This window comes from Taeniopygia guttata, chromosome 3 (assembly GCF_048771995.1).
Source record: "Taeniopygia guttata chromosome 3, bTaeGut7.mat, whole genome shotgun sequence".
NCBI lineage: Eukaryota > Metazoa > Chordata > Aves > Passeriformes > Estrildidae > Taeniopygia > Taeniopygia guttata.
The window spans coordinates 39,950,251-39,968,140 of record NC_133027.1 but is presented as its reverse complement, the minus strand read 5'-3'; the positions used below and the strand labels follow the sequence as shown (position 1 = coordinate 39,968,140).

At 35.4% G+C, this 17,890-nt stretch overlaps 1 long non-coding RNA gene across 1 annotated transcript in view; it reads right to left on the bottom strand.

The window, feature by feature from the left end:
• The window catches only part of LOC140683580 (uncharacterized), a 36,907-nt gene extending 24,884 nt beyond the window's left edge, over nucleotides 1-12,023 (bottom strand). Inside the window, exons 1-2 of the long non-coding RNA XR_012054749.1 lie at nucleotides 11,871-12,023; nucleotides 11,246-11,311 (exon numbers count right to left, since the gene is read on the bottom strand). This is a non-coding gene — a long non-coding RNA (uncharacterized lncRNA). The remainder of the gene's footprint in view (nucleotides 1-11,245; nucleotides 11,312-11,870) is intronic.
• Between the last annotated feature and the right edge of the window lie 5,867 nt (nucleotides 12,024-17,890).

The window sequence follows — 17,890 nt, the reverse complement described above, 5'->3', positions numbered from 1 at the left end:
GTATTGTGGAGATAAAATGGACCAAGCTGGATCCTAGATCTTGTGCTAGTATTCCTGTGAAATGAGAAAAAGAAAGCTCATAATTCATAATGAATATATTTTAAAGAGATAAAAAAGTAGGACAGTATACTGAGTACCAAAAAACCACAGTCATAAATATTTTAATGGATATTTTGTTCCTGTGTCACAGATCACTATTATTTTAGTCTTTCTTGTCCTCATATTGATGTAAAAAAATCATGGTTTCACAGGTGCAGGCTTGCTAGCGCTTCTAGTGATGTTCTGACTCATCTGAACACACAGAAGAGATGCAAATATCCTACATGACTTACAAAACCTAGGCTGAAAAATCACCCCAGTAGCATTTCCTTATCCACCCAAGTCTTTATTTGTCTTATATTTGGATGGGTACTCCCCAGTACAAAATGTGTTTCTGTTTGCATGGGAACAGGGGAAAGAGCAATGGCCACTGCACCAGGAAGAGAGCTGTATCCTAGCCAACATCTCACGTCATTGAGAAAGGCTCTTGGCCCTCTGATACCATTGAGACAACCTACTGCTCTTCTTTACACAGACAGCAGCTGGATCTGCTGCACTGGTGCCAGGTTTTCTTATTCCACTGTAAAGGACCTCAGGAAAAAAAAATAGGAAAGTTTGGTTGGGGTTTTTTTTTGGGGGTTTTTTTTTGTTTGTTTTTTTTTGTTTTTTTTGCCTAGTGAGCGTATCTGCCCACTTAACAATATTTATATATGAAAGCCACTTGAAAATAAAAATATCTAAAACCAACAGCGATCAGAGTTTCAAGGATAACAACAGCAACAATAAAATCTGTAGATGCTGTTAAAATTCGGATTTTGACAAGACAGAACTGCTACCATAATCACAGCCTCAGAAGACCTAGAGGCATCATAAGGTTTAAAGGGTTTTGGGTGGTACCCAAAGGTTTAAAATCAAGTTATATCATAAATTTATCCTAAAGGGGTCCGTCTCTCTTTCTTGGTGCACATGGGCAGTACTTCATCAGTTTGAGGTGGCTGGGACACAGGTTAAATTCTCCCATTTTCTGCTGCTGGTCTCAGAACCACAGAAGCACTTTGTCACACTGATTGAAGTCTGATATACCCACTTTAATTTGAATAAGACTGTGCTTCTGTGGCAGGTTTGCTCTGCATCTGTCCATCCATGCCTTTTGTTTAATATAGTCATTAATATAAACACTGAGTATGTAGCAAAATTATGTGCCACTCAAATAACAAGCAAACAATCCTTTGCCAATATAATTTTTAGTGTGCTAAAATTAGATATTTGTAATGAAAGCATAGACATACAAAACCTCTATTAAAGAAAAAGTAACATCTTAAAAAAGTATATTAGGAGATATAGAAAACAGAAAATTAATTCTCTTTATGCTGCTCATATGTTTCATTGCAAAGTTTAGTGAACACTGGCTTCCAGGTAATGTAGGTAATGAGGCAAGGAAATAGATCAGTCAGTTCCATATACCAATAATCCTATCACACCTTTTAGGAACAGATTATTTTAGCTTTTTCTGTTAGTAATAATTAGAAAAAAGAAAACTGAGCAGAAGCAATAGACTCTACCAATAATATTTCATAATATTTATTTCAGGATTAAAAAGCCAGATGCTGTAATTTTCCAAGATTAATCCACAGAATGAAAGAAAGCAAAAGCTTTGTGTATTGAAAACAATATACTAACTTTTTCTAGTATGAAAAAACTCAGCTAATTTGCTGAAAACTGTATATTTTGCCCCATATCTAGCAGAAATACAATAAAGGTTGTGATCATTGTTCCATGATGCACACTTGGAAAGAGAGTAACATCACAGTTGGCCTGATTATTTTCAGGACGTCAATGAAAATTAAATAGCAGTGTTTGAAGAAAGAAAAAATTGTACTACAATCAACTGGTTTGAACTTTGGCAACATATCATCATTTGCAACCAGTACCCCAGAATTAATTTTGGAGAACATCCCTATGACTACAGAGTTAATGGGAAATGAAAATGAATATTTGCTTGAAGTTAATTGCTTGCCTCATATATTGCATAATGCTGTAAAGTACACTATTGAAAAAATTTTATTTGGCTTTAAAAGCTGTGCAACAAAAGTTTTCAATTACTTTATGTTCATCCACCAAAGCAGTTTCAGAATTATGAAAATATTTCACTTTACCAACATTCAATATGCTGAAATATTGAGGCTCATTTACAAAATGATAATCATGATGGAGAGTATACTATGCTTTCTATGCAGTTAGTTTTGTATACTCAGACAGTGCATTTTGAAGTTTTTTAAGTATGGTGAAAATCTCCCCATTGCCAGGTTCACCAGATTGTAAATATCCTATCATTTGAATAATTTTGACAGGTATCTTCTTAGTAATGGATCTGCTAAGACAAGTTTCAAATTAATGGCCTCTGTGCATGAACTGATTTTTTAAAAAATGTTGGAATATAGTAAAACTGAAAAATGCCTTTTAAAATAATAAATGGAAGTATATGGTAGTATAAAGATGCATGTAAGAGAAATAATAAGTAGGTGAGCAACAACATATCTAATATGATAAAAATAGCTTTCAACCCTGAAAAAAAGACATTTTCCCCTTATTTTCTTTGACGTAGGAAAGTTGGTGGAGCCTAGACCTGACTACTTCAGAGATGCTGTGAACTTCTCTAAGCTTTCACTTTCACATGTATATAATTTCCAAATACCATTTTTCTGCAGGTAATTTATTTTAAAATTAAATTTTTAAATTAAATTTAATGGTGACTATTGAGGGAAACTAGTATTAGCAAGGTAAAATTGTATTTTAGGTCAAATTTAAATTTATGAGGATCAAAATAAGTTCTATTTCATAATGAACTAAGGATACAAAATGATCAGCTGCTAGAACAGTCTTAACAGAAAATAAATTATAGGATTGTAAATCATAAAGATAAGAAAGGAAATTAACTTCAGTAGGCAGGTGTATTGTAACAGGTATCAAAAATCAACACAAAGACTCCTCTTACACATTCAGTGAAATTCAGTATTATATCTAAATAGTTACAATCAGAATTTTGCATTTAAAATTCACTGTGGATATACAGGGAAAAGTACAATTTTTAGTAATTCCTGCTATTATAGACTGATATTGATGGCTCTGGAGAATTTTTTTTCATAAATTCACTTACTTTCTTCTATATGAAAGTTCATTCAAACTTTTAGACATCCCCAAGTAAAATGTTGAAATTGATGACAACCCAAACAACTTAGATAACCTGGAGATTTGCCAGGGAGATTAAGGGGCTTTTTTGCCATTCCTTTAACAATAGCCAGCACAGCAGGTACTCCCACAGTAGGTAATAAATCCAGGATCACATAATTTCCATCCACCTCTCCTTTCATTTTGGACTTAGATCTGTAGGACCCAAGTGTGGTCCTAAACTGGTATAAATGTTGACCATCAAGTAATTTTAGATTGAATCTTATGTAGAGAAAGCTTAACCACCTTTTTTATCTAAAAAATTATTTGTGGAGTAGGGATAGGAAGGTTTCTCTAGCATTGAATGTTAGATAAAAAATACATGAAATGTGTGTGTAAGTGTTAATAATAAAGTATTTGGTCATGTTAAGAAATAGTTTAAATTATTCAACATGGGACAAATATTATGAATGCTGCAGGAGAGTAGATAATGCATTAGTTTCAACTGACCTTCATATTAGGCAAAGACCAACTCTTCTAATGTCGAGGATGCTGAAAGTGAAACATTTCCACTTCAAAAGGCATGTTGAGGAGAAGGGAATTTGATTAAAATTGCACAAAAGTAGATAGTCCAGTACAGAAGCTGACTAATGCTGTGCATATTCCATCCTGAAAACTAATAGGAAAAGAAGTCTTCTTTGCAATACGTTAAATGATGCTCACTAAGGCAAGGTCTCCATAAAAATCTTTGCACTCTCTTTGAGTTCTCATTGAACTCAGGAGCAAATCCTATATCCGAATTTGCTTTTAATCTCATGACATTTAAATAGTTTCTTGTGTAATTATGATCACCTATATGTAATGAATAACCCCTACTCTACCTATAAGAGTCTTTGAACTTAAAGCCTTGAGATATTTTGTAGACTTGCAAGAAAAATGTATGCAACTATGCTGGAATTCTGATGGCATAAAATATGACAATCACATATTTTTTCACCTACATGGAATGTATATATATATATATATATATATATATATATATATACACATATATATATAAATATACACATTCTGTATATACCATCCATACTTTTGTTCACCTTCCCTTCGTCTTTGATTAGATGTTTGAGTATTTTTCTTGCATGTGGCTTTATGCTTAAAATTTACTTCTCCTCCTTTTATTTCCATCGTGGGATTTTTCAAATGAAAGTTCACTGTGGTTTTGTGTACAAGTGAACGGTGTCTTGCAATTGTCATCAATGTTAAACTGCTTGTGTAAGTGGCATCCATTTTTCCTTACTGTCATCACAACGGCTTCTGAAGATTTATCAGACCTTAAAGAATTTGTGTTATCTACTTTCCATATTATTGAAGGAAAAATGTTTGTTTTTTCTTTTTCGCTTTTTCTTTTTTTTTTTTGAGAAAGCAACACAATTTGGAAGTGATAATGAGATTCTTTGATGAATCCCAAACCACATGTATGAGGTATCCTGCACATATAATGTGAATCAAGGATATGAGGAAATAAAATCTTCTTAAACTATTGTTTAAAAAAGTGGACTTAAGCTCTAATAAAAAAAAAAAATAAAACCACAAGAGTGTGTGAAGCCTTTCTCTCATAATTTTTTAAACTATAATATCATCTACATGTATAATATGTTTTTGACATATTCAGAAACTAGGCTTAATCTTATAATCCATTTATATTTCAGGTGGTAGAAGTGGTATTAACCAGAAAAGACTATGACCTCTGACTGGTTAATCCTAATTAAAGCTGAGCAAGAGATTTCTTTGCAAAGTTTTCTGATGAATTCAATACCAGGCTGAACTATAACTCTTCTGGTATATGTTATTCCCACTACTTGAACAAAGAAGGGTTTGGGGTCACCCATGTTTTAGATCAATTTGGAGTTTCAATGGTACCTATGCAATGAAGTGAGCTAAAATGGGAACAGCATGGCAGGGAAAAATAATATAGCCAGGGAAAAACAGTTAGCAGAACATGATACCATTAACCTCTACTTGACAAAATAATAAAATGCCTGTCTTACCCCCTGCCTTCCACTCCTTTTAAGAGTATGTTAAACTAACCTTCAGATGTTTTAAACCTCCTGCATGACAAGAATAAATCAAAAATTCATCAGAAGTAGAAAAAGGTACGGTTAAATTTCCAATTCTATCTAGCATAGCTCCTGAGATGGACAGATGCCCAAAGGGTGGCTCAAATGTGATGTGTGGTTTCTGGCTTCTTTACTGATTTAGAGCAGAGCAGAGAAGCTGCAAGGGATAGTACAACTCAACCCCATGACAGGGACATGCTTACTACACTTGCATTTATTTTGTCCATGGAAAGGGGTAAGCAGCAGCTGGCAGAGCCACATAAGGGTAGATTTATCTATCGTGTCACTGCTTCTTGCTAACTGCCAACAACCAACCAAGATAAATTCCTATCCCGTTGTGTTACTCAGGTAAGGTTAACAAATTTACTGTAATATTAGAGGACATCAGTGCCAAAACTGCTCTCAGCCCAACCTCAGATCCACTGGTAAGACTCCTTGGTAGTCCACCAGCAAAACAGACAAAAAAAACCCTGCAATAAGCAAATGAACAAACAAACCAATCAACCAACCAACTACAAAAAAACCCCAACCCAAAATCAAGGAACAGGACTCTGAACTGACTTTAGCTTTCTTTGAAAGAGAAGTTTCCAGGGTTATAAACAATCAGTTATGGGATATACTTCAGATTTTTTTCAGAAATCAGCAAAACGAGATTTTTAAATGTTTTCCTCTGTTGGCCAATAGGTGTCACAATAAGAAGTATATAAGTTCTGTTCATCTCCAATTATTTTTTCCAGAGAAATGGTTCACTATCCTCATGATGAATAATGTGCAATTATCCAAATATTTAATGTGATAGCCATAATTTTTTTCTTCCCTCAAAAAAAAAAATAGGATTAATCTGAAAAATACTTGTCTTTTTCTATTGGTAAAAATTAGTTATTTAGAATTTGAGATAATGGAGTTGTGTCTCAGAACATGTTTATAAAGCATCCTTTTTGGGGGAAAAGTGCTTGTCAACTAAACTTGTGTATTTCTATTGAAAGTTAAAAATGCCAAAACCTATTTGTATAAGAAATGTAAAAAATAAATATTTATACAAATGAAAACATAATTGTTGTTTCTTTAATGTGACTTTATTGTGTTTGGGCTTCCAAGTTTTCCACTTACTGATATCCCTAATTATGCGTTTATAGGATAGATTCTTTTCCCTTTAGGTAGATGGTAAATGCTAGAGAAAACCTAGCTGCTTATTGAATCCAGTTCTTTATTGAAAAAAATGAACTTAGCTCCACCCTTTAATTACCTTTAAATAAAGGCAATGGTCTCTTCTAAAATTGGAACATATATCTAGATAAATAATTCTACAGGAGTTAGATGAGTACATATTCCTCTGCACTTGCCATTTCAGTCACAGAGCATGTTGTGACCTTTCCAGTGATCAGGTCAATATTGCAAGGCTGCAGATGGCCATTGAGTAAAAAGCTGCCAGTTCCCACTACTTCAGCTTGACTTTCATGCTGTCTCTTTTCCCCATTTGGTTTAAACTGTAACAGCTACAGCAATAATTAACTCATATACTGCTTTATCAGGGGAATGAGAGAAAGAGCACTGAGTCCTCTGAACTGTGTTGGAGAGCATAAAACAGTCTTCTCTATAGGCCTAGCAATTATTTATAGTCTTTTGACCCTTAGAGCTGAACTGAAATCGTCATTTATATGCTTTTTTCCAGGTTCTTTAGCTTTCTATGGTGGCTGGTCCCTGGCTGGACACCAGGTGCTGACCAAAGCCACTCTATTTCTCACCCCCACCCCAGAGCTCAAAAGGGGACAGAAAACACAACACAAGTCTTGTGGGTAAAGATGACAACAGGGAGACATCACTCACCAGGTACTATCACAGGCAAAACAGATTTGATTTGGGGAAAGTTAATTTAATTTATTACCAAAAAAATCATTATAGATTAGTAAGAAATAAATACAAATTTTAAAACACCTTCCTCTCATCCTTCCTTTCTTCCAGGGCTCAACTTCACCCCTGAATTCTCAATCTTCTTCCGAAAAACATCACAGCGGGATGTGGAATGGTTGTCAGTTCATCACCAGCTGTCTCTGCCACTGCCTCCTCATGGGGGCAGAATCTTCCCACTCTTTTCCTGTTCCAGTGTGGGGTCAGTCCCACAGGAACCAGCATGAGTCCTTCCCAAAGGCTGCAGTTTATCCTGAGCCACTCCAGCATGAGTCCCCACTCTGTGGGGTCACAAGTCCTGCCAGGAACTTGCTCCAGCATGGGCATCCTACAGGGTCACATTTTCCTTCAGGCACACAGCTGCTCTGGAGTTGGGGGGTGCAGGTGGAAATCTGCTCCACTGTGGACTTGGGTGGGCTGCAGGGGCACAGCTGCCTCACCAGGGGCTGCACCAGGGGCTGCAGGGGAATCTCAGCTCTGAAGCACCTGGAGCACCTCCTCCCCCTCCTTCTGCACTGACCCTGGTTTCTCTCACATAGTCTCACTCCCCATTTTTTTCTGAAGTTGTACAGGTTGTTTTTTTCTGGCTGCAGCATTTTCTCTGAGGGACATGGAGAAGGGTTCTAGGATCTTCTCCCAAGAACATCCCCTGTAGCACCTCCAACTATTAAAGCCTTTCCACAGAAGCCTGATATACTTAACTTAAAGTAAAGTATTAAAATATTTATTTAATGGCAGAACATTAGGGCCAAACCATTTTCAACATGTAGTCATGCTCAAGAGATATTTTTAGTTCAGCTTTGCAGGCATTAAAAGAAAACTGCAGCAACTACCAATTAAGAAGTAGAACCTGAGTCAAGTAAAAATCAATTATTTAAAACTCCTGATATATTCCTTCATCAAGCAAATATAAAAACAAACAAGTTATATGAGTACGTCAATCAGAAATACATACAGGGGAAGGGAAATGAGAGGGGAAGAAGCAAGGAGTGAGAGCTGTTCAGTATTTATTTTCTTTTTTAAGTGTTTAAATTTTAACAAATAGGGGATAAATCCCCTAACCTGCAGCTTCATGTGAATGTCTTCTATTTACATTTCTGTTAATTTCTTTCTTCATTCAACCAGAAATGGAAAACATAATCCCTTGTTAAGTTCATTGTGGAAAATCACATAGCATTAAAAAACAGTCATGATTTAAATCAAAGATAAAGTTTTTAAAAGTGGGATTGGACCCCTGTGTTTCCCTTAAATAGGAATCTGAGAGTGAAAAGCAACTGTGAAGATGTCTCCCAGCTTGTGTTACAAGAAACTTAATCCATTTATTTACTACTATGATGTCCTGCTAACAGGAAACAAGCACAAACGAATTAAATGCTTCAATACTTTATTTAAATGCTTATACTGCATCCCAAAAGAGAAGAATGCTTATACTGTTCCCAAAAGAACACTGCAAGTTGTTCTTGTGGATATTTTGGATTTTTAAGCTTTGATTATAACAGATGTGTAGTGGTTGTTAGGAAATTAGTAGTTATGGTTACAGTAAATGGAAAACAGAAGCAATAATGATAACAAATTATTTCAAAAATATTAGAAAAGCAAGATGAGCTGCTATGTTTCTAATGGCAACTAAACTAAACTAGACCTGTAAACCTATAAGACAAGAGCAAAATGTGAAAAATTTAGCCTCAAAGGAAGACATTTTATAGAAAGATTTATTGTTTCCAGATGCCAGTTGAAGCTCATACTCCATGAACACCAGTTGGATTATACTCCACAAAAGCTTCTTGTCATGATTTGTGTTTTACATATTTGTAATCCTTAAGTTTTAATTGCATTACATAATTATGACATGGAAGATTACTTTTGTTTCTTACCAGTGTGCCCAAGTGAGATCAGTAACCTCCAAGAAAAGTGTAAATGAAGTAAGAATTTGAGTGTTTTGTTTGAGGAACCAGCTTCCACTCAGCCTTCAAACTAATTGATTTTTTTGAAATAATTTATTTACAAAATTTACTTTGATCATATGTTGGGATGTTTTTGTTTGCATTTTCTAAATAGCTCTTTGGTTTACTTTATTATTTGTCTTGTACCAACAGATTCATAAAGCTTGAGACAGGTTCCTTTAGTCAGAGAAAATGACAGACTCCTCTAATGAGGGGTGTCTGACACTGGAGATAAAGAAGAGAAGAATGTACTAATCTTGAAGCAGAAAGTGCATCAACTGAAAATATTTACTGTTCCTATTAAAAATGAATTAACAAAAACAGGTGGCCTTTTAATTGAAGTCTTTATCACTCTTTGCTCAATTTCATTTAAATGCAAATTTGAAATCCTTTCTGTAAGCCAATAGAAAGTTGTAACTGAACAAGAACACCGTTTTACTAATGATGCAATTATGTGGCAAACCATTAGGCATATTATGGGATATGCTGGAAATATTAAGGCATTCAGAGAGGACCGTCTTTTTCAAGTATACCTTTTTAAACTGCTAAACTCATCACCAATACAAGATACTTTGCTGAGTTTGGTAGGATATTTATTTCAATTCAGCCTTAAACATGGTGTCCTGTATTTCTTTTGGGCTGTATATCTCCTTTTTCTCTTAGAAGGGGAGCTTTATAGTCAGAAAAGCCAAACCTTGCCATAGCTGTGAAAAAAACAGGTTTATTAATACTGAGGTCTGACACTGAAGGCTCTGTTCAATTTCTGGGTAAGTGATAGTAAGTTAAGGGCCTATATGAAAACTGAAGCTTTCAGATGCTTGCTAAGTGGTGATTTCCATGCAGGGGGTGATCTGGAGATGTGGTTTGTGAATCCTTCTGGAATACTGCTTCTCTCTCCTCTCCTCTCCTCTCCTCTCCTCTCCTCTCCTCTCCTCTCCTCTCCTCTCCTCTCCTCTCCTCTCCTCTCCCTCTCCCTCTCCCTCTCCCTCTCCCTCTCCCTCTCCCTCTCCCTCTCCCTCTCCCTCTCCCTCTCCCTCTCCCTCTCCCTCTCCCTCTCCCTCTCCCTCTCCCTCTCCCTCTCCCTCTCCCTCTCCCTCTCCCTCTCCCTCTCCCTCTCCCTCTCCCTCTCCCTCTCCCTCTCCCTCTCCCTCTCCCTCTCCTTTCACAGAATTTAGTTCTTTTTATCTAGTTGCCAAAAACATTTTGTTTCCACATCCTAACATGTTAACTTTAATCTACATTGATATATGGAGCAGATTTCCTAATTAGGTTGAATTTTTCTTTAAAATATTTGTAGTCTATACAAGGGTGAATTTTTTCCTAAAAAGACTGTCACAAAATAGCTGAGAGGAAGGCAACCTTATCCTGGCTGCTCCACTTTAGTTCAGACAAAATATCTGGCATAAGAAACAAAACTGGTCTTCCTGTGAGTATAATCTGAGTATTGTATTTAGAATTAGAATGGAAAAAGACAAGCAAACAAAACCACATACAAAAACCCAAACAAAAATAAAGCCCCAAGCTAAAATAATAATAAAAAGTTGGAATACTACTCTGTTGTCACAGACATCTCTAATAACACTAACTGGCTTTTAAGAAATAAGAATTAGCCTCTTGGTGCCAGTAGCAGCACCTAGTCTGCGTGGTGTGCTCAGTGCTTAATTGTGCCCTTTTATTTGGGCTTTTTGGGGTGGTTTTTTTTGTTTTTTTGGTTTTTTTCTCATTCTAGTTTATAAAATATATATAAACTAAATAAATCCAAAACAAACAGAAAAACAGAAAAAAAGTAGGAAAAAAAAAAAAAACAGGGAAAAAACCCTTACAATGGTATGGAGATATCAATATAATAGGGGCAGAAAAGAAATCACAGCTAGAGAAATAAAATTGTTTGTACCTTAGAGACAGTTACAGACAAATAAATGGTAAGAGAGATACAATTGTTACTCATAGTAATATTTATCCCTCTTAGGGCATTAGGGAATATTTCTATTCAGTTTTCCACTTCTGTGCTGCATCTTCATACTAGAAGAAATTAGAACAAACATTTTAGAAAGGTGTCATATATACCTTCCAAGATTCAGCTATCACAGGTTAATGTGGTAATTTCTGACCATGAACAGGAAAATTTTTCATCTGTTGGAAGAAAAAAAAAAAAAAGAAAAATGTAGTCAGCCATATCAAAACTCTCAGGACTGTGTAAAAAGCAATTTTTGCAGCTTCTGCGTTCAAAAGTTCATATCAGAGGTGTGGTTGCATGTGATTTATTTTGCATATGAAAGAAATAGTCTCATGACTTTCCATATTAATAATCCACTTTCATTATAATATTAAGTACACTGGGAAGGATGATATATCACCCAGGATAATATAAGTTGACATATACAAAGGAAGCGTAAGAAAGCTTAGCTCCTTATATTGCTATTTTGCTTCTGGGTATCTCTGAAATGCTGAATGCTTTTTTCATTTGATCTTAGCTTAATGCAGGCATCAGCTGTTTGCAGAGGGAAAAGCAGAATTAAAAAAAAATTCCAGCCATCATTCAGCCAAACATTTAACTCAAAGTGTTTTCCAGTAATTGGTGAACTATTGAGATTCCTCTGACACCTACACAAACTATTGCACAGAAAATGGGTAAATTGAGGTATACAGTTAACAGGTGTCTCCATAGAAGCCCATTTAATTTATTACTAACCTGCTTTCTTTTCCATAACCAAGTCAAGGGCATGGTATTTGGATTTTTACTCCCTGTTTTCCTTGGTAGCAGGAGGGGTCCTTTCCAGGCTGCAGAGGCAGACGAGGCAGCAGGCAATCTGCAACGGCTGATTCAGCTTCTTCTCCCTGAATAAGGAACTAATCCAATTGATACACGGTGAAGTAAACACATAGTGACATATTTGTAGACAAACTGTCATACTCTCAATTATTCCCTCCAAAAAATTATTTCTGAACTGCAGGCATGGAGTTTTAAAAGTCTGCCAGCCTCAGCAGCTAGTACATTTCTATGAGACCCAATCATTAGGGGGAAAAGTTAATTTCAGAACCATGTAGTACATTTCATTTCATCTCCTAGTAAATCTTCCTTGCACATTGCACTGAAAAATCGTGCAAATGTTCTTTTCACACTATGCATATTTATACATTTTTACATATTTACATTTTTACTTGTGTTCTAAAAATTTTAAGCTTTTGTTTTCTTTCTGGTTTTTGTTACATGCTTGATTTATTATTTAGAAAGCAGGCTGACTTTTTCCTATGTTAAAATGTCTTTTCTTACCCCAAAACATATGCAGAACATATTTGAAAATATTTATCTTGGTTTGGCATGTACTAAATAGCTTAAATTTTCAAAATAAAAATTGGTTTAAATTTTTTTGTGTTGAACACTGGACTCATGCAGTGCAATGAAATTGGGACTCTACCTGCCTTGCAAGGAGCCTCTAAATTACAGTGTTGTTATTGTAGAGGCTGGGTTAATAGACCCTATTGAGCCTTTTGCAACAAAGGAAAAATAAACTATTTAAACAGGGTGATGTACTGATCTGTCAAATTGTACTGCATATCCTTCTAGTGTGAATACCTCCTTTCTGAACAGAAGAAGAGTGTTATCATGCCCTGCCATTACATACTTGTAAGGAATAAAGAAGGAAGTGTTTTCTAGAGCATTTTCTGAAGAGTCCATCAGACTGTAAATCCTTCAACTACACTGCTTTTAGAAACAGGGCCATGTAAACAGTTGATGTGCCCAGGTTCAGTAACACTGTTGCAGAACTTGGAGTAAAGATTAATTTCCCTGAGCACTAGAAAAAATAAAACATCAAGTGGTGTTCATGGCATGGTGAATTCTTTTTAGGCAAGTCCCTAGGGTGTCCTTTGTTTTCGTGGGTTTAGGGGAGAGCCTTTGTGGAGGATTTTGGAGCTTGTGATTTTTGAGGCAGATCATCAAACATATTTAGTTACTTCAATAATTCATGCCTAACCTTCAGTTAACTCTAGATTAGTTGATAAGACATATATCTGAGGAAATAATTTTTAGAAGCTATCTGAGTAAGGCACTATTTGAGCTAATTATCACCAATGTGCAGAGCAAAGGCTGGGAACTACCTGTAAAAGAAGGCAGAGATGAGTAAGCATCTCTCAAATTACATTTAGCTTCTTTCTTTTGGCTTTTTGAATTATGGATCATAATCTGGAATTAAGCTCCTATTCAAAGTTCCCTGTTAAGAAAAAACATTTTTTTTTTACTCCCTTTCCTTTGAGAAAAGACAAAAGTACAAAATTAACAAAAAATGGAGAGAGAGAGAGAGATGGAGAGAGAGAGAGAGAATTTTTAGTAGCTTGGCAGGTTACCCACCAGTGCTGTAGGAAACTAAAATCCCTCAGGTGGATGCTGAGAGCTTCAAGAGCATCTCTATTAGAAGACTGTCCTGAGTAAGCTAAAGGGTAAATATTTTGATCCTGAATATTTTATAGTTTTCTGTCTTCAGCATGATCTGTTTGCTACTCTGGTCCCAATCTCACTTTCTAATCTCCTTTTGAGCTTCTACATAATATACAAAAAATGTTTTACTTATTGGGAGAAAAGAGACACATATGCTGCATTGTCTGTTGACCACTCCCAAAATGTATATGTCCAAGTCTGTACTGCTGTGTAATCTGTCAGATTGTTTGTTTTATAGGGGCTTTTCTTCTCAGCATGCTCTGAATTAAAGGATCATATGCTTATAATAAGAAAGCTGTTTTCCTGATGCAGTCTGAAACTCTCAGAAATTTTAACTTGAACAAGAGTTTCAAGTAACTAATTAGCTCCTGTCAGGATTCAGCTCCAGCACCTTGTGTGTGCAGGGTCTAAAATCTATGCAGCAGAGAATTGGTTTCAAAAATGCCACTGGTGGCTAAATGGAAACTGAAAGGGATGATAAAGATTGATGTCTATTCCAGAATAAATATGGAGATGCAGAGTGCAAAGGCTGAAGTAATCTTTTTTGGGAAAAAAAAATTTACATAGAATTTAAATGAAAGGTGAATATATTTAGGTATGAACACTTAATACTAGAAGTTCCCAGTTCAATGAAGCAAGCCGTTGAATATCCACAGTGAACCCATGTGGCAACAATCCTCTTGTGCTCTATCAGAATTCTAATGTTTTCAGTTACCTGAAAAATTTACTCTTTGAAAAGAGTATTAGAAGACTGAAGCAAATGACATCTGTGTTTCTAATTACTGAAAATAATCTTGTGCTTCAAAAAATTTTATTATTGTTCTTTGAAGGTGTGCTAATGTTTACTGTTCCAATGAAGAACAGTTTTGCTTAGCTAAGCAGTGTACTGACAGTGAGTCTTTGACATAACTTTTTTCATCTTGTCATCTTTTTTTTTTTTAATCCCTTGTTAATTATCTCAGTCATCAGGAATACTAGCATTTTCCTCATAATTAATTTTTAAAATGATATCTGTATGTCATTTGTTCTACTCGTTCCTTGAGTCTTTGCTGCATTTGTAAGAGACGGTACTTCAAAGTGTGATGTAAAAGATCTTGGAGCCTGTAATTTTTGCTTTAGATTAGCTTTAAAAAAACCTACAAAGAACAGATATCTCGCATATATACTGGAATAAGTCTTTATCACTCCAGAACACAAAATGGCAGCTGTGTTTTGTAGTCAGCAGGCTTGTAGCAATGCATAGGCTCAAAAAATATGTTACAATAGAAAAACCACAACGCTTATGTGAAGAATGCTATGCACATATAATAACTGGCCCCGTGAAACACTTCCAGGTATCTACCCTGGCTTTGCCTTTGCCTTTGCCTTGCCCTGCATATGGTTATTTCCATCTATAGAAAATATATTGCCACAGCAATTTTTTTCCCCCACTCTGCTTTTGCATTATAGAAGAACAAGTAACTGCATAAGCTGTAAAGAATGAAGGAATCAAGTTACAGATGTGCATGCCTACGTGTGCACACACACACAGGGGAACTGCCAAGACCCCATCCGGATGCCACACTTCCATGAGAGGAACATGATGACAGCTCAGTATCACACTCAGCCTCCCCCCACAAGGGTCATAGGAAATAAATTCTTTATCCAGTTGAGAGTGGATTTGGGAGAGCATTAAACAGAGACAGAACATGGCTAGGACTCAGCTGTTAACACCTCTCAGAAAAAGGGACATGCACCAGAACCTTAAAGGCAGAAGATGAGCTTAATGTCTCACCATAGTGGTGCCTTTACTAGAAATGTGTTCCCACAGTTATAATCACCTGCAGCCTGGGAATCCTTCTGAGGATGAGATTGACAGCTGAAGTGCTGTAGCTGCAGATTTCTTCTCTAAATATCATTGTCTCTGTTTTGCTGATAGGGAGCATGAAGGGCTCTTTGAAGGTCATGGAGAGGCTTGGATAGAGAAGGAATAGCACGAGCTACTGCGGCTCTCAGCCTAGTCCCAGATACTTTCAGACACATATTCATTGTGAGGCATATCATTCTTATATTCATAATTATAAAAAGGAACTTCAAATTTGATTTGAACTTATTTTATTTCATTTTCCTGTGCTTGAATGCTAGTATTTTTGGCATTTCAGTTTTTCTTTATGCATTTAACAGCTGTAGAAAAGACATTTTGTGTCTCAAGTTTTGTCACTTTTATTATGTGCGTTCATCTTATCAAAATTAAGAAATATTATTTTTTACCATATAAATTATTTACAAACATTTTAATTAAATCCTTCCTTCCTTCCTTCCTTCCTCCCTCCCTCCCTTCCTTCCTCCCTCCCTCCCTCTCTCCCTTCCTTTCTGATACATGAAACAGAGGGGATATACAGAAGGGACAGAAACAACTTGGTTTCTCCTAGAAACCAATAGTTTAAATTACTAAATACTGCGAATAGCAAAAGGAAGTCCAAATGCCAGCTACATTCAGGACAAGATTAATATTTTGTTTGTTCATTATTTTTATGCTTTGTTTTTTCCCAAATTGCTGTTGTTATTTTTCTATTTTTTTTTAATAGCAATAATTACACTTATTTCTACTTTGGTTAATTATTTCTGTAATACCTTTATCGTTTGTGAAATGTATGTTCTTGGAAACCTTTGAGACAAAAAAGAACACTTCAAAACCAACCAAACCAACTTCACAGCAGAACTGAAAGTCTGTGGATCTTTGGGTTTTTTTGCTCAGTAAGCTTTGATGAATTGGAGAGGAAATAACTAAATAAATGAATAAACAACACTCTTACAGACTTCTGAGAATGGTGATTTCAAGTATTGACTCAACAAATACTTATTTTGTATAAAATTCTGGGAGATAATTTATGAGCAGTTGTATTAGTTAGATGATAAAAAACTTCCAAGTAAACCTTGGTAACTGTACCCAAGCACCAAATCCACCCAGCATTAGAATGTAAAATGTAATCTTGAAATGTGCAAAAAAGGAAAAAATTAAAACAAAAAACCAAACATGACAGTAAATATGGAACGTAAAGGAAAAAAGACTAGGAGCAAAAGACAGAAAAATGAGGCAGAAGGAGAACACTGTGTAAGAAAACAGATTATCAAATTTACAGAATTTACCTAATGAAAGTACAGTGGAAGACATTATTAAACTAAAGAATATGTTCCAATTATTTGAATAATGAACTTTCTAAAAGTTTAGTGAAAGAAATCTTTTGAGGCTCTCTCATCTATTCCAACATCTTTTTGCAAAACATTTCGTGCTGACTGCAAAATGAAAGAATGTGAAGGTTGATATTTAATAGCCTGAAGCAGCTACAATCCACAGAGCCGCAAAGGTATAAGGCTGACACTGTACAGAATACGTTTCTGATGAACATTCTTGATATGTTCCAGGAAAACAACAGAATACATATCCAGTCCATCAATTATTTTTATGTCAGACAACAAGAGTGTAATGCTACAGTCCTTGATCAAAAATGGAGTCAATTGATTAAATTTCCAAGTCAAGATTGTCTTTTAGTATCCATCACTAGCTATGAGTAACATAACATTCCAGTAAAAACTGTCTGAAAATTTTCCTTAATACAAGCTTGTTTTCCTTGGTTGTGACAGCCGGGAATCAGGGCAGAAGATACTTCTGCATACTGGCCTGGAGTGTGAAGTCCCCATGAAGTACTTGGTGAGACCATGATTGATACCTGAAAGAAGCCTATAAATTCTGCGCTATTGAACTTTGAGGAAGTTTACAATTTAAATCACTGAAATATTTTTTGCAATGTAACTATATCTTCCTTCTTCCTCAACTTTTCCTGAAGTATTCTAAACAAGTTTTATATCTGCTCTCTTTAATATTTTTATTCTTTTATGCACTGTCTTTTCAATAGTTAGGAAATTATCATAAGAGGAGAAGATACCTAAATTATGTGAAGTCAGAAAAACAGCAGTGATTAGCAAGTAGTTTCCATTAATATCTGGAAAGCAACTGTGTCAGCCTATGCCAGCATTTAAATTTGCACAAATGTACATACTCAAACACCACTCTCATGTACTTTAAATATCAAATAAACATTTATAGAAGATAGTAAAAAGGAAATAACTACTACAAAAACACTGTTAGTATAGAGTCATTCCTACTAACTAGTTTTAGCTTTGTGAATTGTTGGTATGCATTAAAAAAAATAAATCAAACTATCATGAAACTAAACACAATTTCTAAAGCAAATAATATGTACAATAGCACTATATGCTAAATTGGGAGCAGC